The 22,987-nt window shown below is 38.7% G+C and overlaps 1 pseudogene; it reads right to left on the bottom strand.

Moving 5' to 3' along the window:
• Positions 1-10,158: 10,158 nt before the first annotated feature.
• LOC149180563 (ABC transporter C family member 2 pseudogene) lies at positions 10,159-22,691 on the bottom strand (annotated as a pseudogene).
• Positions 22,692-22,987: the final 296 nt, after the last annotated feature.

Raw genomic sequence — 22,987 nt, 5'->3', positions numbered from 1 at the left:
TTTGATGCTTTGGGAGAGGGGTAGGGTTTGTATTTTTAGTGATTAGGGAGAAGGAAGGGTTTGCATTTTATTTATAAAATAGTATGGGAAAATATATATAAATACAAGTGTAAGTGGAAAGGGGAAGGAGGGAAACAATTACAAAGGGAAAGAACCTTGAAACAACACAAACCCTAGCACATTTTAACCATTAATATTGCAGTCATATGAAGCCTCTTCCACTTGCACAATTTGATTCTTAAACACAAGCATGAGGGCCTTCAATTATAACCAACAACCAAATTGAAGTGTAGAGGGCCTACCTCAAACAACTTGAAGATTTGGAGGGAGTTTGAGCGATTTTGGAGTTGAGTTTGCAGGGAGAACGTTGACGGGTCGCGCACCATGCCCAACGGGTCGCGCGAGCTTGACGGGTCACGCCCGTTACAAAACAACACTGCCGGAAACCCTCTGACGGGTCGCGCACCTGGCCTGACGGGTCGTGTGACTGTCTTGAGCCCGAATTTGCTCTGCTTTCGCTCCTTTCACCTAATCACTCTCTCAAACTTCTCTTGCAAGTGTCTTGGATGCACAATGAGAGTGAAAGGAGGGAGATTGGGTTTTTATAAGTTTCATTTGAAAAAATTTCATTTTCAAACCCACTTTCTAATGTTTCTCTTTGACACTTTATAAAATTGACTTTTTGGTTTCCTCTGTCCTGAAATTGACTCTTTTAGTGCTTTGACTTGATTCTTTTTGCAGGTAGATCATCTGAGGGATCTAGGCAAGGGGACCAGGGTTGCATATTGTCCACTGAACACTTTTGAAATTTCATCACTTTTTACAAAAATTTGAAAAATTGACCTTGGCTTTAAAAATAGAGTTTTTAAATCCAAGGTGAAAATTAATTGTACAATATTGAAATTCATGAAGAAACACTTTTAAATCCATCCCTCTGGCTTGTTGGGCACCATTTGACCTTCAGAGACATGACCTTGTAAACCATCTTGACCAAAACCCTAGACCTAGGAATTTGACCTTATGACAAAACAAGACAAACTTTGAGAGAGCTTAATGACTGAAATGACCTAAACCAGCAATGCCAAGAGGGGTATAAACACACCAGCTCCTCCATCAGGGTTATCGCATGCCTAATGGAATGCAAAAATTAACATTGATGAGACACCTACCTATGCAAATGCAAAGAGTTTTGATCACTGATGGAGGGCTCAAGACCGACTCTAACATTGGCTCCAATGGGGATGGTAGCTCCTTGGAGGTACCAAGAACCTTAGACCTCTGGGAGAGCAGACCAGTGCCTTATTAACATTGGGCAATGGAGTCAACTTCTACACATGTGACCAAATTTGAACAGCTTTATTTGACTTGGACAATTGACTGAAATCTTAGACTTACTTTGACACTAACTGACTCGCTTTATGCAGAAAATAGACTAACTAAAACAACTTTAAAAACTCACACCAACTAATCATCATCTTCAGAATTATAGCCTTCACCGCGGGCCCCAAACTAAAGATGGGAGATCAGTTCACACTTGCTGCAGAATGAAAGTAAAATGGTAATTATAATGAGGGTGATTAGAGCAGAAAATGCTCAAGCATGATACCTTTTGAGTAGCCGGGGCCATTCACCGACCCACCAAGACATTCATCACCATTCATTTCTTTGAGAAGAAAAGCATTTGGACCACGGTATGCTGCAATTTTGTAGGGACCTTTCCACAAGCTGTCGAATTTTCCATGTTTCCCTTTATCTTCATTTCGAGCATCCCATCTCAAAACAACATCATCGATCTGAAAATCATCTGATTTGGCCTTTTTGTCATAGATTTTCTTTATGCGCTCCTGCAACTTAATGGAATTTTGATGGACTTCATCTCGTGTCTACTGTAAATGAATCATTTGACTGATCTGTCGTTGCATAGGATCCTCCTCGCCACCAGCTTCTTGAAACAACTTGGCTACTGGAACACTAAGTGAAGTAGGAAACACTGCATCAAGTCCATAAACGAGTTCAAAAGGTGACATACTGATTGACTTCTTTTGACTTACCCGATCAGCCCATAATGCATTTACTAACTTTTTGTGCCAGCTCTTCTTATTTATTTCCAGCAATTTCTTTATGATGTTCACTAGAGATTTGTTCGAAGATTCAACCAGCCCATTACCTTGCGGATGGTAGGCGGTCGAATGCCCCAAGCTGATGTTATATTTATAGCAAAAATCAACCATTTTCTTTGATTTGAACGCTGCTGCATTATCTGTAATCAACTTGTGTGGACAGCCGAAACGTGACAAGATATTATTCTCAAGAAAAGAAATAATTACCGAATTCGTGGCTTGCCGAGTGGGAATGGCTTCTATCCATTTTGTGAAGTAATCTGTGGCGGTCAAGATCCATCGATGCTGCCCGGAAGATGCTGGGTGGATTTTGCCAATAAAGTCCAAACCCCACTGCTGAAATGGTGCGCTGATTTCAACGGGCTTGAGAGGCAACGGCTGTAATTTTTGCTTTCCTTGAAAAATTTGACATTCATGACAGCTCTTTACCGCTTTATACACATCAGAAAATAAAGAAGGCCAATAAAAACCAGCTCTCAAAATCTTATTAGCCGTGGTCTTCCAAAACAAGTGACCCCCACAGTCACCTTTATGAAAATCTTCTACTGTTGTCTTAGCTTCTTCTTCGATCAAACAGTTCAGCAATATGCCACCTGGATCCTTCCAATAAAGTGCTGATTTGATAATGCAAAATTTGGCAGCCTTTAGCTTCAATGTTCTAGATTTGTTTTTAGGCATCCCAGGGGGTGAAGACAAATTTTGAAGCACATAAACTATATCAGCATACCAAGGAGAGGACACAAAGATATCAGATACCTGTAGAGTTGAATTTTCTTCGTCTTCATCGGACAAGGCAGCAATCAAATTGATATCAAGGACATGGAGATTCATTTCAGCCATCAACTTAGCAAGACCTTGACCTTTAATCAACTTGGTAGGCTTAATTTCTACATCATACTCTAATAGTGCAGCAATCCACTTACCCCTCCTTCCTTCCGGTTCCGTTTGTACTAAAACATCCTTTACAGCTGCATTAGGAACATATGCTAAAACATGAGAATTCAGTATGTATACCCAGAAATATTTCAAGGCCTTGATCAGTGCCAAGGCTTGCTTCTCAATAATATTATAATTCAGTGCTCCATCCCTTATGATACGACTGAAAAAAGCGATGGGCCTCTCAACCCCATCTCTCTTTTTCATCAACACGGCTGCCAATGTATGCTCCGAAGCAAACGAAAATAAAATAAAATCCTGTGTATAATCTGGGCTGATCAAAGTTGGGGCTGAAGATAAGATTACCTTTACCAAACTAAAAGACTTCACCGCCTCTTCGGTCCATTTGAGCTCGCTGTCCTTCTTGAGCATGTTGGTTATCTCTCTAAGATGTTCGGCAAGATTTGGAATGAAACAACGCAGAAAATTCAATTTGCCATTGAAGGACTGAATTTCTTTCTTGCTCCGGGGCTGCTCTAATTGCTGAATTGCTTCCACTCGTGCGGGATCTATACGAATGCCATCTTTATAAATGATATGGCCCAGCAGCTTGCCTTCACTCATAGCAAAAAGACTCTTCTTCGGATTCAATGAGATGCCATACTTTCTGCACTTTTGAAACACCTTAGTCAAATGAAACAAATGTTCTTCATATGATTTAGAAAACATGGTCAGATCATCAAGATAAACAACTAAAAAGACATCCTTCTCATTTGCAAAGGCCATGTCCATTGCCCGCTGAAATGTGGCACTCGCGTTCTTCAATCCAAATGGCATCTTGGCGTAATGAAATGTACCCCTTGGAGTAGTAAATGTTGTCTTGTCACGGTCATCTTCATGCACCAAAATCTGATTATATCCAGAATAACCATCAAGCAATGACATCCTTGATGCCCCCACTACCCGCTGCAATATATGATCCATTTTGGGCAGCGGATAATTGTCCTTTAATGACACCTTGTTCAGATTTCTAAAGTCAATACACAAGCGAATTTCACCGGTCTTCTTTTTCACAGGCACCAAGTTGGAAATCCAATCAGAAAATCGAATTGGCACTATGATTCCAGACTTATATAACCTATTGACTTCCTTCTCGATCAATGGTAGCAATTTAGGATTAATTCTTCTCAATTTTTGTCGGAAAGGCTTTTGATTTGGCTTTATGGGAATGGTGTGCTGAATGATGCTTGTGTCATAATTTTTCAAATCTGAATAGTCCCATGAAAAAACATTAGAAAACGAAGACAACAATCTGATATATTCCTTCTTTACCTTGGGAGATAATGCTTTGGATAGTTTCACCATCTTTGGATTTTCGGTTGTCCCAAGATTGACATCTTCAACACCTTCGTCCGTTGGCCTCAAAGTTGGCTTGCGGGCCACATCATCTTGATCGAACAATTCTTCTAAAGGAATTAATCCTTTAGGAATGTAATTGTCCTTGAGCTGCAAAACATCCATATGATTTACTCCTTCAGCTTCCGTGTCTATTGAAATGTCTTCGAATTTACCCTCAATTTGCAGAAAATCTTTGATTTCTTCGTCATCTTGGAAAACTTTCCAACACCTTTGATTATCTGGAACTGTAGGACGATGCTTCACATATATCTCAAACTTATTGTTGGAATTCATGGGTATTTTCAGATTACTTGCTGCCTTTGCCAATGCATCCGCAACACCATTTTGAATCTGAGGCACACATGTCAAAGTATGTTCTGAAAACCGCTTTAAGATATCTAGGACAACATTCCGATATGCTCGCATACGGGGATGTTTGGCCTGAAATTCACCTTTCACTTGCTTGATAACCAACTCGGAGTCGCCATATACCGCTATCTTCTTTGCCTTCAACTTCCGAAGGATTTTCAGACCAGCAATAAGAGCTTCATATTCCACCTCATTATTTGAACAATCAAATGCCAATTTATAAGAACATACCCGTACCTTGCTTGGAACTTGGTTTTGGACTGAAAATGGGCTTCGAATCCACACACCTATACCAGCACCATCGCTGCCCACTGCGCCATCAAAATCCATGGTCCAAAGACCATCCTCATCCTCTTCTAAGGGCTGAAAATCTGATGTTGATGCATTCTCTGTTTGCTGTCCATTTGTTTCAGCAATTGGCCTTATGACAACAGACCTTTCTTCATTTTCCTTTGTCAAAACTTCTCTGAAATTTTCTGAAATGTTTGGTATATCTTCTACTTGAACTAACTGACTATCTACCTCATTGAAATTGTCTACAAACAAAACAAAAGATTCTAAATCTATTTGTACATAATTTACAGGATGATTGACGGGCTTTTCCTTACTAGTGATCATGTATTTCATCTTTTGCTCCCGATATAACTTCCTCATTTGACCGAAAACTGGAATTGTGGCATAAGAAAAATCAAGCTGAAGTGTACCTTTGAGCTTGGCTCCCCATGATCTCGACAGCAACATGCCAAACCACGGAGGAATATCCGCCACCACCACATCCATCAAGACATTCTTCGCGGGAATTTGATCTAGACTCACCACCAAGTCTTTGATCAAACCAATACATCTTACCCGGCTGGAATCAAATGAATACAAATCATGATAGTTCCTTGTGATGTCAAGTCCTAGTTTCTCCATGATCGTTTTTGGCATCAAATTGTGCGAAGCTCCCGAGTCAAACATGGCATTGTGCAGCACATACTCATGTAATCGCAAACTGATATAGAATGGGGGAACATCACTTTCAGGAGACTCACCATTTAAAGCTGGCCCAAAAATCAACTCCAGTTGATCATATTGTACATTCACCGTGTCTAGCATTGGATCAAAATTCAACATCTTGGAGAGCTAGCCTCGGTAGGTGCTATTCTTCATGATTTCTGTCAAAGGAATGGGCACTTTCAACTTTGCAATCTCATTCTCCAAACTGAAAACTGAAACCTTCTCACCTTCTTTAGCCGGAGTGTCTCTTTTGTCAACTCTATCCCTTGGTGGATTTGATGGCTGATCTATCTTAGTTGCTGGTGATGATTGACTTGTTGAAGGACCGACTATGTCTTTTCCTTTTGCGTATGAGGAAGCCAAATCATTCTTTGCTGAATTATCTTTCCTTTTCTGAATGGGATTTATGGGAATAGATCTGTTTCTCAACTGTCTTTGTTGGCCTTGCTGGGATGATAAAGCATGCAAATATCCTCTTTGATACTCCTCGGATTCTTCTTCAAGTATTGCATCATTTGACAAAATATAATGCTCATCTTAGGGAATGATGGACTTACTCACCAACTCATCTTCTTCTGTAATATAAGTGGGCATATCATCAGGCGTGAAGAAGTGATTTTCCTCTCCAACATTATCACCTTCATCCTCTGATTCTTGGCTAACAAAATTCTGCTGGAAAGGAGGTTTCATTTGCTACTGAATTGTTGCCTCTTGTGCCTTTGTTTCACGATGCTTGATCCTATATTGTTGCTGCTGTTGACCTCTGAAATTGGGATTACGAATCTGAGGCTCCGGCTTATCAATAGTAACCTTTTCAAGTGCCCTCTTTATCTGTTCAACATCACGAAGTAGCTGATTTGAAGTGGATGCTTCCTCTTTGATTGTGACTCGCTTTTCTGCCTTCATCCTTGCTCTTTTGTCATTCAAATTTGCCTCAATGCTGAAAGCAATCTTCTGCATATCCTCCAAGGTAGGAGGATCTCTATCTCTCAATGAGTAAGCCATCTCCGGATCAAAACCATCCGAGAACTTAAGAAGTGCTGATTTTCTTGACGGTCTCGAGTCATCGGGAATAACATTGTAAACTATATTGAATCTGATTATGTAATCTTGAACTGACTCACCCGGATTATGCTTGAGGTTGTTGTATTCGGCATTAATCTGAAGCGGATCTTTTCTGATTTCCCATCGATCTAAAAATTGATTCTGAAGTGCTTCCAAAGTGGCAATGCTGTTAGCTGTCAATCCTCTGAACCATTTTCTAACTTCTCCTGCAAATGTTTGCACGAACAACCGCATGGTAACATCTTCTTCATCTAACGCATATAGATCGAAGAAGGTGGTCATTTTGTCGATATGTTGCTGAGCGGTAATACTTTGTGGAGAGCCATCAAACATAGGAATTTTACTTTGATAATCAGCTGGCATATCATGAAGATTTGCAGGCAAAACAAGTGGGGCGAACCGAGCAGCCATTGCTCTAGGAGGAGAAGTAGGATGAGTATGAAGAGGAGGAGCTGTGATAGCAGGGACTATAATAAGCGGAGGTGTAGTTTGTGGAGTTGGGGGAGTCGGAGGGGTAGGAGAAGTAGGAGGAGTATGGGGTGTAGGAGGAGAACCGACTGTGGATTCGGGATATGTGATTATAGGCGAAACTGAAACATAAGGAGGATAAGATTCTTCGTGAGCCGTGATAGTGGATCCAATATGATCAGAGATATTCTCAACAAAATCAGCAAGGGTGGTAGCTTGAACACGTGACTGAAGATGTCTCAAGATGAAATTTTCAACCAATTTGTTATGTCTCTCAAATTCAATAGCAGCTGCAAAATCAAGGTCAAGGACTAGAGAATCGAGCGCACTTTCAGACTTGGCTTTAAACAGAGACAACTCAAAACTTTCGTCAGAATCTAAATCTTCAAGATAATTAAAAATAGCTGGGCATGAATGAGATCTGAAAATGGGTCTAGGATCTGTAGCCAGCTTGTTTTCTCAAAAAGACTAGGAAAGAAAAACCATTCAGCCTATGAAAACTCTCAACCTATCATCAACGGCTCAGAGTTAACAATTATAATACTGGGATAAAGTGTCAATGAAGCGCTATGTTCACAAGCTCACGGAGATTGACTGAAGCAGCGTTTATCTATTAACGCTGATGTAAAACTAGAGTGTTTTCGAAGGCTACCTGGCGTATCTTCAGGCTCCGTCTAAGACTTATGAAATAACACGTCAATGAGCAAACGATCAGTTGTTCTCCCCAATATGGTCGCCAGTATGTTAGCGCTTGAAATTTCACCTCAGGCTGAGAAAGGTAAACCTCAAGGCAACATCAAACCATTTAGCCTCGTAGATAGCCCTACGGGGCAGGAGAAGGCTCTCTCCGGTCTATCTCGGTAAAATCTTCAATGGATGAGATGACCAATATGTTAACACTGATTTTAGGCTAGTAAACTAATAGAAAGGGATTTTTAATAAATGATGGTATTTTTTTGGGCTGCATGGGGCAAGACACAGCTTGAACAGAGAAATATAATAAAAAACACAGATTATCGACTGAGGCAAGGTAGGCAAGAAATTTAGCATTAAATTGAGATTAAATGGAATGGAAAGACAGGTGAGGAGCTGACAAGGGCATAGGAGATGAATCCTTGTCAAACAGAGGAAAACATTAAATTGAACAAACTTAAAAGCAGAGCATGGCAAGCATGAATTCTTACTTTAACACTTCATTTGTTCAATTAGAAACGATCATGTAGTGAAATGAAACATAACAGATCACATATGAAACAAAGGGAAAACTTATGCTAAATTATCATACCACAAGAATCTCAGAAGTCAGAGCTGTATTTTCATTAAACTCTCTGCCAAAAACTGTACATGGTAAGCTCTCTATTCTCCAGCAGCTCTTAGCACTCAGAACTCTCCTCCTCTCTCTCTGATTTTTACACTAAGAGTTTACAATAAAAATAATACTATCTGTAGGAAACAGATCGACCCAAAATAGGGGTGTTGTTTCAACTGACATTACAAAAATTAGAAAAGAGAACGACCTTCTCCTTGAAATTCTCTAATGACTAACCCAAAAAGACTAAGAACTGGAGCGCAGATCTCCACAGGATCAGGATTGAAGTCTTAAATCGAATCTCATTCTTTGGTTGTGTTACATTTGTCATTTTAATAAAACAACTTTAAACTAAAATCCTGTCCTTTCAGCTCATGGTGACAACTGTACTGAGCATGGTTGCATTCAATGTTTAATTTAAATTTATTTGCAGGAACGACCCAATAGGCAGAGCCACTCATCGAACTTCAACACCTCCAACGCATCAACACTAGCTCACAATCCGCCTTCTAAGAGCCACATTGCCCGCAATCCCACAAAATCTCTAAAGGATCCCAACAATCGCTGGCGGAAATCATGGAACAAAATCCTGATGGAGTGGAGAGACTGGAGTCTTGCAATGCCATGCACAGCACTAGTTACTGCTTTACTGCTCCTACTATTCATTTCATTCACATATAGTCACTGAGGGATCATTGTCCGCTGGGCCATACTCTCTAATGAATGCATAAACAAAAATTATTTCTTTAATAAAAGTATGCCAAACATCACGCTGCATTTCTCTGTGAAAGTCAACAAATTTCAGAGTCCAGATTTCGGACTTGGAACTAGATGACACTGATGTAGCAGAATAAAAGAGTGAGACTCCAAAAGGGCCAGCTTTTTGTCTTTCCCATTGATCATTGCCATGCGGTCATGTGCTTGGTATGCACGAATTGCAGCTAAACCATTTAATACTTCCCCAAACTGTGCATAAACTGGTGACTGCGTGATGGAATTCAAGCGTTTAACCTCCCGTGACGTACTCTGGTAGCACAAGTCTATCTATATACCTCAAATCTTTTGCAAATCTGTTGATAATTTGTCCAATTGGATTGGTCTGGAAGAATGACATTGGAGCCCTCAAGATTGAACTGAGCATAGTGTCATGCAACTGCTTAGCAGCATAAAACCAGCCAAAATGACTCTGTCAACGTTATGTTAGAAAAACTGTAGGAGCAACAGCGATTCTATATACATATCCTTGCTTTTAGACATTGGTATCATGCAATGCTGAGCCTTTAGTTTCTTCTATATAATAAAACCACAGATCCCATTAACTTCGATATTTTCAAAGATTCGAACTCCATGGCCCAGCGGAAACTACAGATAAAAATCAAAAACTCAATTATCATGTGAAACACATTAAGCTTACTATGTATACTTCAATGCCAAACTTTGAGCTTTAAAAAAAATTGAGAAGCTCGATTACAGTCTTTACAAAACCATAGACCTCGGATAAACATATGTTCGTGCAAAATTCAACTATCGACACGGATGACAAAACTCATTAACTTAAATCCCGCAAAGACTTGGATAAGTTGGAGTGGAGGGCATGCCAGTCAAACAAATGGAAATGAAAACAATAACACATGTATGATGTAGTTTCTTGGCCAACACACAGTAAGGCGGAGGTAACAATACAACTCCTGTCTCACGCTCTTCTTGCTTTATGAGAACTGATTTTCCCTCCTTAGTCTTGTTGCTTGTTTTCTTGAATGAAGGATTTTGATCACTCTTGATTTGCCCACCATTAACCTCAACAGTAGCCGACGTTGATTCACGATGCCCATTAGGAATGCTTTCTTCTATATCATCTTCCATTTTTCCAGCATTTTCCATTAATTTCTGAAATAATGGCCCACGGATGATGAGCTCTTCATGTGTTCTAACCAAAACTTATGTTTTCCCCCTGCGTTCATCCTTGAGGCATTTCTCAAATACCTGATGGCCAATATGGGCAGCGCGTGCACTTAGAGGATCATCAAATATATAAACTTCTGCGTTAGCATATATGGTTCTGGCAATAGAAACTCTTTAATTTTGGCCACCACTAATGTTCACTCCTCTCTCACCAATTTCCGTGAGATCACCACTTGGCAATAACTGAAGATCATGTTCCAATGTGCTGATATGGATTGCTTTTTCATAACGTAGTGGATCATAAGGAGACCCAAACAAGATGTTGTCATGAACTGTTGCATTGAAGATCCATGAGACTTGTGGAAGATAGGCAACACTTCCCCTGACAACTACCTCCGTGTCTGCAACTGCAGATATCTCTCCAAGTATTGCTGAGATCAAAGAAGTTTTACCCTGGCCTGTATTACCAACAACAGCAACAAGACTCCCAACCAGGATATCGAGATGAATGTTGGATAGTGTAATTCTTTCTGCCTTTGTGTCCCAGGAAAAAGCTCCATTTTTAATCGATATAACAGGTAGGCCTGACTGAATGGGTGGGTTTGGTTGCAATATTCTTTCTTTTGCCAAAAACAGGTCCTCTAGTCTTTTCAAAGATACCTTAGCATTAACAACCTTATTTATCAAGATTGTGAACATATAGAGTGGACCTCTCAATACTGCAAAGAAGGAAGTAGATGAAAAGGCTTTTGCGGGTGTCAATTCACCACCAAGCAAAGTATACAGCCAAAAAGAAAGCACAATAACAATGATTTGAATACTACTCAGAATGAAGTTGTTGCACGATCCCAATAGTTGAGCCTTCCTCAACCAGCTGAGGTCATCATTCCTAATAGTCTGGACCCTTCACCGAAAACTATTTTCCCATGCATAGCATTTGACCATGTCCATTGCAGCCAGAATTTCATTCATGAGACCAATCCTCTTGTCTGTATGCTGCAATGCTTCCTTCGATATTTTCTTTGTCCTACTAATAATAAATATCAGAGGCCATGCGCATGTTGGCAAATTTCCTTCAATGGAAGAGTAGAGTAGGTGACTGCCAACTGTTTTGACGGATTTTTCCTTTAGCGGTTGATAAATTTTGATGAATTTGACTTTGATGGAAGACTGACAAGCTGATTGCTGATGACGTTTTGTTTTCTTTTCTGTTTGTGCTTTTGCAGAGATAGGAGCTGAGGAAACTGCTGCCTTTTGAAGAGCTAGAGAATTTGATACACATTCTAAAAACACATTTAATGATTTCTTCTTCAAAACAGGGTTTTGAAGAAGAATCAATCTCACATTTGACATACAAGACGGAGTCTAACAACTTCAACCCACACAGATGGTTGTGTCAGGATCTCACAATATTGACAATTATTCCAAACATGATCAAGTTGAGATTCTTCCTTAGAAGGAACCTCATGAGTTGATCGCAAATGTTGGAAATTAAATTGTCTTTCAGTCTCAATATACTTCACATGTTTACCATGATCCCATTGTCAAATGGTTGGAGGAATCATAATTGGAAAGCCCCTATGATAACCACAAGTTCTCATATTCTTTATTTTTTCCAAGATTGAAAGTTGGAATTGATGCTTTGATATGAGAGTCTATCATGATGTGTGTAAACATTGTGATTGTTGGAAATAATACTGAGAGGGGGGGTGAGTCAGTATTATCAAATTCTTTTCAATATATCTTCCTTATTTATACTTTGAATAATTCTTCAAATATTGATCATTACTTTGTATGTCAGAATCATAAAATAATGAGCAGGAACAAGAAAAGAAAATAGTCACACAAAAGAACACCAGATATAAGGTGGAAACCCAATGTGGGTGAAAACCACTTGCTGCAATATGTCTCTATCTTCTTTTAATAAGAAACTCCTTTTACAATGATTTTGTACTGGTGCAGTCCTTTACCAGTACGCAGGCTACAACCTGCAGAGAGCTACAACTCTCTCTTTTGTTTTCCAATCTCTCCTGGAAGGGAGCTACAACCCCCTACTTCTTTTCTTTCAAGGACCACTTTTCATAAATTTTCAAACTGGATCCAAGAACATCAAAAACCCATCAACTACACTTGCATCATCAATCTCTGATTTCACCAAAGCCAACCCGCATACAGATCTGCAAATATTTCCTTATAACACTATTCCAGCCTTAATATTTTGACCCATCAATAGAACTTATCCTTCTCCTTACGCTCAGGTTCCTTCTTCATTCAGATCCAGATCTGCACCAAAACCCAATCACAATATTCCAGATCTAGCACTTTATCAGATATTCGATAATTCAGAAGATGCTTTGCCAAATGATCTCCTTCCTCTTTTATAGTCTTAGGCCTTTCACAATACCACGGGCCAAAACCATAGGATCAAAAAACTGTTGGACTAATACCATGAACCAACCATGAAAGTGCGTGAGATCAACACTTTTGGATGCAATACCATGGGCCAAAACCATAGGATAAAAAACTGTCGGACTAATACCATGAACCAACCATGAAAGTGCGTGAGATCAACACTTTTGACGAGGTACCATGGTCCAAAACTATAGGTTAAAATACCAAGGACTAACTACCATGGACCAAAGGTAAGTTCTCCAACATATACGCGCTTTTCCTCATAGGTTCAAATACCAAGGACTAAGTACCATGGACCAATGGTAAGTTCTCCATCATATACGCGCTTTTCCTCATAGGTTCAAATACCAAGGACTAACTACCATGGACCAAAGGTAAGTTCTCCAACATATACGCGCTTTTCCTTGCATGAAAGTGCATGAACTTTTTCTCTACATGAAATAAACTTTTCTCTGCATAAAAATGCATGAACTTTTTCTACATGAAATAAACTTTTCTCTGCATAAAAGTGTGTGAACTTTTCTCTACATGAAATAAACTTTTCTCTGCATATAAGTGCATGAACTTTTCTCTACACTATAATTTATTATCTGAGATGAGTGGGTTGCCATCAAGTACAACATATGTATCATAATGCCAACAATCTCCCCCTTTGGACTTGATGGCAACAACAACCAATCACTCTCCCCCTTTGACATCAAGGGCAAAGGGTTATGCTCCCCCTAAGAACATGCTCCCCCTGACTATAAACCAAATCTGCAAAGAAGAACCATAATCCATGACCATGAAAGAGATAGAGACGTATTGCAGCAATATTCAGACCAACATCCATGATCTCCTTCTGTACTTCCTCCATAATACCAACAATGCATGATATGCTCCCCTTGAACCTGTGCCATTCAATCTTTGACCAATCCGCAACCCAGCACATGTACGCATATACTTCAAATGAACCTTGCTTACAACCAACAATCAGAAGAGATTCAACAACAAGATGATGCATCAACAACCCCAGCTTTTGCCTGAGGTATTCAAAGGTCTCCCTGGGCAAAGGTTTAGTGAGTATATCAGCAACTTGTTCCTTAGAAGGAACATACTCCAACTTGACCTTTTGTTCAAGTACTTGTTCCCGGAGAAAATGATACTTGATCGGTATGTGCTTGGTCTTTGAATGCATGACTGGGTTCTTTGAAATACTGATTGCACTTGTGTTATCACATAAGATGGGGATAGGTGGTGTACAAGTGATTTGAAAGTCCTGCAAGGTCTGTATCATCCAAAGGAGTTGAGTGCAGCAAGATGTAGCAGCAACATATTCTGCTTCAGCTGTAGACAAGGCAATCTAACTTTGTTTCTTGCTGAACCAAGATACCAATCTGGAGCCCATAAAGAACGCACCACCACTTGTGCTCTTCCTTTCATCCACGCTTCCTGCCCAATCTGCATCTGTATAAGCATGAAGTGTGAGATCTGTATCTCTAGGATACCATAAGCAATAATTTTGAGTCCCTTGAAGATATTTAAAGATTCTCTTCACTGCCTAAAGATGAGTTTCCTTCGGATTTGCTTGAAATCTTCCAACTATTCCCACTGCATGCATGATGTCTGGTCGGGTACCTGTCAAATAAAGTAGACTTCCAATCATAGATCTGTAGGTTGGTTGATGCACTGCTGCTGATTCATCATTTGCACTGAGGCTACATCCTGTGACCATGGGTGTACATATTGGTTTTGCATCTTCCATGCCATATTTCTTCAAAATCTGCTTGAGATAATTGGTTTGAGACAAAAAGATCCCTCCTTCTTTTTGTTGGATTTGCAAACCAAGAAAATATGTCAGTTCTCCCAGCAAGGACATTTCGAATTCTTTCTGCATCACCAAGGCAAAGCTTTGACTCATAGCTTCTTCATTGCTGCCAAAGATAATGTCATCTACATACACAACAAGTATCAGCAATTTGTCATTTTCAACTTTTATATAAAGATTGTTGTCTGCTGATCCTTTTGAAAAACCTTGTTGATGAATATATTTGTCCAAATGATAGTACCAAGCCCTTGGAGCTTGTTTGAGACCATAGAGATCCTTTTTCAATCTACATACAAGATTTGGATCATTTCTAAGAATGAAACCATCTGGCTGCTCAATGTATACTTCTTCTTCCAAGTCTCCATTCAGAAAGGCTGATTTCACGCCCATTTGAAATACTTTGAAGTTTTGAAAGCTTGAGAGAGCAAGGAACATTCGGATGGCCTCAAGTCTTGCAACAAGAGCAAAGGTTTCTTCAAAATCTATTCCTTCTTGCTGTGCATACCCTTTACAAACAAGTCTGGCCTTGTTTCTAATTACTTCTCCATTTTCATTCAATTTATTTTTGAAGACCCATTTTGTCCCTATAATGTTCTTATCCTTTGGTCTAGGAACCAGCTCCCAAGTGTTGTTCTTTTTGATCTGCTCAAGTTCTTCATCCATTGCTTTGACCCAACATTCATCTTTGCATGCCTCTTTCACATTTTTTGGTTCAGTGGAAGAGAGTAATGCCAAATAGCTTGAAGCTTCTGCAATTGTTCTTCTTGTTTGTACACCTGCTTCTTTCTGTCCCAAAATCTGAGATTCTGGATGATTCTTCTGAACATATTTGGATGGAGTCTTCTCTTCTATCCTTATCTGCTCCTCTGGTTCTTCTTGAGGTTCTTCTTCTTCATCATTCTGTCTTTGAGGATGGCCTTCATCTTCTTCGATATCTTCATGATTTACTTGCCTAGGAATGTATCCCTTCTCATCAACCACTATATCAATGCTATCAACAATTCTTCCAAGTCTTTTGTTGTATCACTTGTATGCTTTGCTGTGTGGAGAATAACCAAGAAGAATGCCTTCATCTGCTCTAGGTTCAAGTTTGCCAAGTTGCTCATCAGTATTTTTAATATAGCATTTTCTCCCAAAGATTTTGAAGTGCTTTACTGAAGGAGTCTCACCATACCAGAGCTCATGAGGGGTTTGAGTGCTATTCACTCGGACATTTGTTTTGTTGAGAATAATAACCGCAGCATGTGCTGCTTCACGCCAGAAAGTTGCGGGAGTTCTAGACTCATCAAGCATAGCACGAGCCATTTTTTGGACAGTTCTGTTCATTCTTTCCACTACTCCATTTTGGTGAGGAGTTCTAGCTGTAGATAATTCTCTTCTTATCCCATGTTCTTCACAGAAATCGAAAAGTTAATTTGAGGTAAACTCCCCACCTCTGTCAGATCTAAGGCACTTAATTTTGTATCCTGATTCATTTTCAACCAAGGCTTTAAAGGATTTGAATTTTTCGAATGCTTCATCTTTGTGCTTCATAAGTCCTAACCAGAAAAACCTGGAGAAATCGTCAATGAATAATATCAAGTATTCTTCTCCTCGAGGTGTCCTTTTCTTGAATGGACCACATGTATCTGTATGTACTAGCTCAAGAGGCATGCTAGTTGATCCTTCCTTCTCCGGAAAGGTAGTTCTGGTTTGCTTTCCAAACTGACATGATTTGCATATGGTGTTGTCTGGAACTTTGATATCTGGAAGACCACAAACTGCCTGATATTTGCATGCTTTCATTATTTGTGAAAAGCTTAGATGCCCCAACCTCCGGTGCCATAACCAGTGCTCATCATCCTTGCTCAGATAGCATTGTTGTTGTCCTTCTTCAAATATGTATAGATTATTTGGAATTCTTTTACCTTTGATCACTGTTTTACCTGTATCAAGATCATGAACAAGACATCCATTTGATCTGAATATCACCTCGGTTCTTTGATCACACATTTGGCTGACACTTAGAAGATTATGTTTCAATCCATCAACATACAAAACATTTCCAGCTTTGACCTTTCCTTTTAACTGAGTAGTGCCTTTTCCTTTTATAGTTGCAGGAGTATCATTTCCAAAAGAAACTTTCTTTCCTTTTTCTAGAGCAGAATATGATTCAAGTTTTTCTTTATCACCTGTCATATGCTTCGAACATCCACTGTCAATGTACCATAGATTTTCCTGTCCCTCTACATAAAATGTTATCCCACATCTTTCTGTTTGTGGTTCCTTTATTCTCCATGTTTTGGTGCTTGAGGCTTGTTCCTTTGTCTGTTGAAACCTGCTCCTGCATTCAGAATCTTCATGACCAAAGTTATTGCAAATAGAACATTCAACTTCATTTTCAAGAACCGAAAAGTTGTTATAGGTCCTTTTTGTAATCCCGATCATACTTCTTTGTTTTTGAGCTTCTCTAGTCATGATCGTTTTATATGCAACACATTGAGCTGCTTTGTGACCAAAGTTATGGCAAGAAAAGCATTGTCCATTGAAGAAATTTCTGCGGTTATCAAATCTTCCGGCCAAATGATTGTAATTTCTATTTTCATTCATTCTTGAAGCAAATTGAGAGGATTTTACCTGTGGCTGGTTGTAGCTTTTGTTCATCCTTAAGACGGATTGCCCCTGATTTGCATGATAGTCTTTGTTTGTAATTGGTCCCTGCTTTACTCGGTGATCTCCATTGTGCTTTTGCTCATTCCTTCTTGCTGCATCAAGATAACTCTTTGAGGTGGATGCTTGAGAAGTTTCTCCATTAAAGCCCAGACCTGTCTTGTTTAGAGGAGAATGTTGTACATTGATGATCTCATCCAGAGTTTCAGATCCTTTGACAAACTTAAGATTAATAGCCTTTGTTTTCTCAATCTCTTTTCTAAGACCAACAATTTCACCTTCTAACTTTTCAAGATATTTTTCTTTTTCATCAATTTGAAGTTGTAGAGTATCAATGATCCTATTCTTTTCTTCTATACATGTCTTGAGTCTAGAAATTTCTTCACAAAAGCTATCCACATCTATAGAATCCATGAAATCATCATCTTCAAATGCCATTAAGAGTTTATAGTCATTACCTCGTTCATCTTCGTCACTATTTGATAGACCATCACTATCTTCATGAGTGTAGTAGCTTTTCTTATTTGCAATATGTTTCTTGTTCCATCTAGCAGGTTCCTTTCCTTTATCCTTATGAGGACATTTTGCAGCATAATGACCTACTCTTCCACAAACAAAGCATTTAAAAGGTAACTTACCTCTGAACCTTCCAGTTCCCCTTTGAAGATTTCTGACAAAATTTTATTCTTCTTCCTCTTCTTCTGGCACGTGACTTGCTTCATAATAGTCTCCTTTGCCTGAAGCCTTGAAAGCAGCTTCTCTTCTGTCTGATGGACCTCCCTTTCTCATTTCATAAGCAGTTAGAATTCCGTGTAGCTGAGACATAGTAAGAATTCATAGATTTTTTTTTTCTTCTATTGCAGACACTTTAGATTCAAACTTGGGGGACAATGATCTTAGAACTTTTTCAACCACAATAGCCTCTTTTATTTCTTCACCCAATTTTTTCATGCAATTTACAATCTCATCTACCCAAAGGAAATAGTTAGCCACACTTTCATCATTATACATTCTGAGATTCTCCTACTGAATCCTGAGGGTTTGAAGTTTAGCACGCTTTACCTGTTCATCTCCTTCGTAGCTCAAGACAATCTTGTCCCATATTTCTTTTGCAGATTTATATTGCATAACCTTCACAAATTCTATTTGAGATAAGCATCCCAGCAGAGTATTGACTGCTTTAGCATTTGCTTCATATTTCTTCTTTTCGGCCGTATCTGTAGGAGTAGTTGAAGGAAAAGTGTAGCCTGTATCTATGATATCCCAAACTTCTGTACCAAGAGATTGAAGATAGGCAGTAACTCTTACCTTCCAATAATTGAAGTTTGTCCCATCAAAATTTGGTGGCCTGATTGATGCTTCCCTCTCGTAATTGCTCATGATGAATGATATTCCTTCAAGCGATCAAGCTTCTCTGAAGAACCTAGCTCTGATACCAATTGTTGGAAATAATACTGAGAGGGGGGGTGAATCAGTATTATCAAATTCTTTTCAATATATCTTCCTTATTTATACTTTGAATAATTCTTCAAATATTGATCATTACTTTGTATGTCAGAATCATAAAATAATGAGCAGGAACAAGAAAAGCAAATAGTCACACAAAAGAACACCAGATATAAGGTGGAAACCCAATGTGGGTGAAAACCACCTGCTACAATATGTCTCTATCTTCTTTTAATAAGAAACTCCTTTTACAATGATTTTGTACTGGTGCAGTCCTTTACCAGTACGCAGGCTACATCCTGCAGAGAGCTACAACTCTCTCTTTTGTTTTCTAGTCTCTCCTGGAAGGGAGCTACAACCCCCTACTTCTTTTCTTTCAAGGACCACTTTTCATAAATTTTCAAACTGGATCCAAGAACATCAAAAACCCATCAACTACACTTGCATCATCAATCTCTGATTTCACCAAAGCCAACCCGCATACAGATCTGCAAATATTTCCTTATAACTTTGCAGTTGTTACATCAGACATACCCAGATCATAACCACTATTCCAGCCTTAAGATTTTGACCCATCAATAGAAATTATCCTTCTCCTTACACTCAGGTTCCTTCTTCATTCAGATCCAGATCTGCACCAAAACCCAATCATAATATTCCAGAGCTAGCACTTTATCAGATATTCGATAATTCAGAAGATACTTTGCCAAATGATCTCCTTCCTCTTTTATAGTCTTAGGCCTTTCACAATACCATGGGCCAAAACCATAGGATCAAAAAACTGTTGGACTAATACCATGAACCAACCATGAAAGTGCGTGAGATCAACACTTTTGGATGCAATACCACGGGCCAAAACCATAGGATCAAAAATTGTCGGACTAATACCATGAACCAACCATGAAAGTGCGTGAGATCAACACTTTTGACGAGGTACCATGGTCCAAAACCATAGGTTCAAATACCAAGGACTAACTACCATGGACCAAAGGTAAGTTCTCCAGCATATACGTGCTTTTCCTCATAGGTTCAAATACCAAGGACTAAGTACCATGGACCAAAGGTAAGTTCTCCATCATATACGCGCTTTTCCTCATAGGTTCAAATACCAAGGACTAACTACCATGGACCAAAGGTAAGTTCTCCAACATATACGCGCTTTTCCTTGCATGAAAGTGCGTGAACATTTTCTCTACATGAAATAAACTTTTCTCTGCATAAAAGTGCGTGAACTTTTTCTACATGAAATAAACGTTTCTCTGCATAAAAGTGCGTGAACTTTTATCTACATGAAATAAAATTTTCTCTGCATATAAGTGCGTGAACTTTTCTCTACACTATAATTTATTATCCGAGATGAGTGGGTTGCCATCAAGTACAACATATGTATCATAATGCCAACAATGCATCAAAGAAATGTTTAGAACACACTTTGTTGTTGTAATCTTCTCGTCATGTTTTGTGTCTTCAAATTTTGGAACATGTCTCATTTTATCTTTCTCATTATGTGTTTTTCCTGATGATATTTATTGTTTTTTATTCCCTCACTGATATAAGTAAGGTAATGCTCCATTAGTTGCATTTGAAATTTTGTTTTACGTAAGCCTAGCCTATCCTTTATTAGTTTAGGAGTAGGGTTAGTCTAGTTAAGATTTTTTTTTCTTTTCTGCCTTCTAGTTTGTTTCATTCTTTCTTTCTAGTTTCTTTTGATACGCCTTGCATGTAATTGTGCTTTGGTTTTGAAATGGGCATGGAAAAATTAAAGAGGACATTGTACAACTATTAATGCTTGTCTTTCTATCTATTCATTTCTTTGCATGGGCTTTGTATCTTTTCATCTATGATGCTTAGAAAAAATACTTTCTTTCTCAAACAAAGCCTTACTAGATCTACGATGCTCAAATATGTATATAGGGCTTTCTACTTAATCATATTTTTATATTTGATATGTTTTAGCTTGTCAAGTTATTTGAGTAGAGTAAGAAGGAGAGGAAACTTAAGCAAGTGGATTGTATTTCAGAGTTATATATATATATATCCTTCTCTGAAAGGATAATCTCTTTTTCTCTTAATAAGTCAGAATCCCTCTTCAACCCCATGAAATAAATAAGTGTTGAAGCACAGTTCTACAAATAAAAAAATAAGCAATGTGTTATCACAAAATCATGTACTGATGGCTGCTAATCAGTTAGACTCTATGTAACTATTTCAGACCAGACTCTTGGCTAAGGATTAGCCTCCCTAACCTGAGAGGGCTCTCTCAAAACAAACTATTGATCATGATTAACACTAAGAGGGCTAACTCTTGAAATGAAAACTTAATAAACATGCTGGTTGGATAGACAACATAAGATTTCTTCCATTGGGCTCATGGAGTCAAACACCATTTCAGTAAACTATAAACTACTCATTCATGGAAGTCAGGGCATGTAAAGTCTAAACACTCAAAACATTTCTCAAATGAACCTCAACTCATAAATATACACAGAAAATCTGAGCAACTAGGTGAATTCAGAGTGATTGTATATCTATAGAGCTGTAAAACATAAAGGATAAGACAAAGCCACATACATCTTGAGCATCTGAACAAAGTATGAATCCTGAGAAGAAAAAAGTAGTCTCTTATATTACTGTAACAAGTCTTTACATAAGCCAATATAAACTCTGTTTTTTCCAAAAAACATCCAACCTCTATTACATCCCAGTTTGATTCATATATAGGACTACATGCTTAACCACCTCGAGCTTCCTCCTCCAGCATGAGGGGAGCATCGAAGGTTGCTATTAACTATCCTTATCTACTGTATAACTAATTCATTAATTACATGATTGCTGAACTGTAATTACAAATGATCTTAATTTACTCAAAACCCAAAATCTGTCCTCCTCGTAGCATGATGCTTTTCTGAGTCTTGACACATGTCCTCTATCTGCTTTGGTTGAAGTATCTTGGAGGAGAATACACTGAACGAGCTGGCTTTGGATTCTTGTTGCGCAGATGGTTCATTAATTAACCAAAAGATGTGCTCTGTTTTCACGGTCCCTATCTCCCAACATTCTTCATTTACATAAAGACATGTCCCCTGCTCTCTAACTCTTCATAAACAATGCATATCACCATACTTTCCAATGAGCTGGAAGCTTTGTGAGCTGAACAAGTGTACAAACAAAAATCTCCGAAAACTTTAACAGAAACCCTAACAATTCGGTCATAAAGTGTCTTTAACGAGACTTGAGCTAGAAACAAAATATTTCACCTTTTCAAAATTCACATCTGTCATTCTCTGAATAGCTAGGGGAGTCTTTTATGGTTTCCATTATGTCCTTGAGGCTTTTCCTTCAAAAATTTGCTGACCTCATCATTAAACTCCTTGTTTTTATTATAAAACAGCACCTACAGCAGTTTCGTAGCGCGCTACGAAACTGCTGTTTTTACTAAAACAGAATGCATTTGCACTAAAGCTTCCTTTGCTTGAACTTTTCACTTTTCAAACTTCCTCTACAGGTGCCAAAGTCTTAGATGACTTCAAAATAGGGGAACTCAAACAAAATTGACCAAAATTGAAAATATCACCTTTTCCTCAAATCAATGAGCTAGCTGACCTAGCCGCATCTTCAAATTTGAAACCTCCTTCTTTAAAGCTTTGTTTTTAGCCCTCAAGGTCAGGTTCATTTGTCTGAGGAGTTTAGCTTGTTTGAGGGTTGGGACAGTCCAAGTATATACATCAGCCACAGAATCTGTTTGACCCATTAAGTTTTTGCTGCCCTTCAACACAGCTCTTTTATAATTGGCATACCTTACTGCACGCTCCTTTATCACATTTTTGGCTTTGACAATTTCTTCTTTGGCTGCTCCCACCTGATCCTTCATGGCTGTCTTCACTTGACTCTTTATGGCAATCACATTTCCTCCTTGGGTGATGATGACCTTCTTATTTTTGTCTTTATGTTTGACTGCCTCCACTGTTTTTGTCAATACATCAATTACCTCTGTTCTAGGTGACTTTACAGTTTTCTTTGCCTTATGCACTTTCTCCTTAACAGCTTCTTCTTCTTTATTCACTTTCTCAACTTCTTTAATTTGCTTCCTTGTAACTGGCCTTCTTGGCTTAAACATAAACACCTCACTAGGCTCATCAAACCTTAATCTTTTCGAAGCTTTTGACT

The sequence above is a fragment of the Pinus tabuliformis genome, chromosome 3_2, assembly GCF_031772625.1.
Source record: "Pinus tabuliformis cultivar Carrire ecotype Pingquan chromosome 3_2, CPIR1, whole genome shotgun sequence".
Lineage (NCBI taxonomy): Eukaryota > Viridiplantae > Streptophyta > Pinopsida > Pinales > Pinaceae > Pinus > Pinus tabuliformis.
The sequence above is the reverse complement of the archived record's forward strand: the minus strand, read 5'-3'. Positions and strand labels throughout refer to the sequence as shown.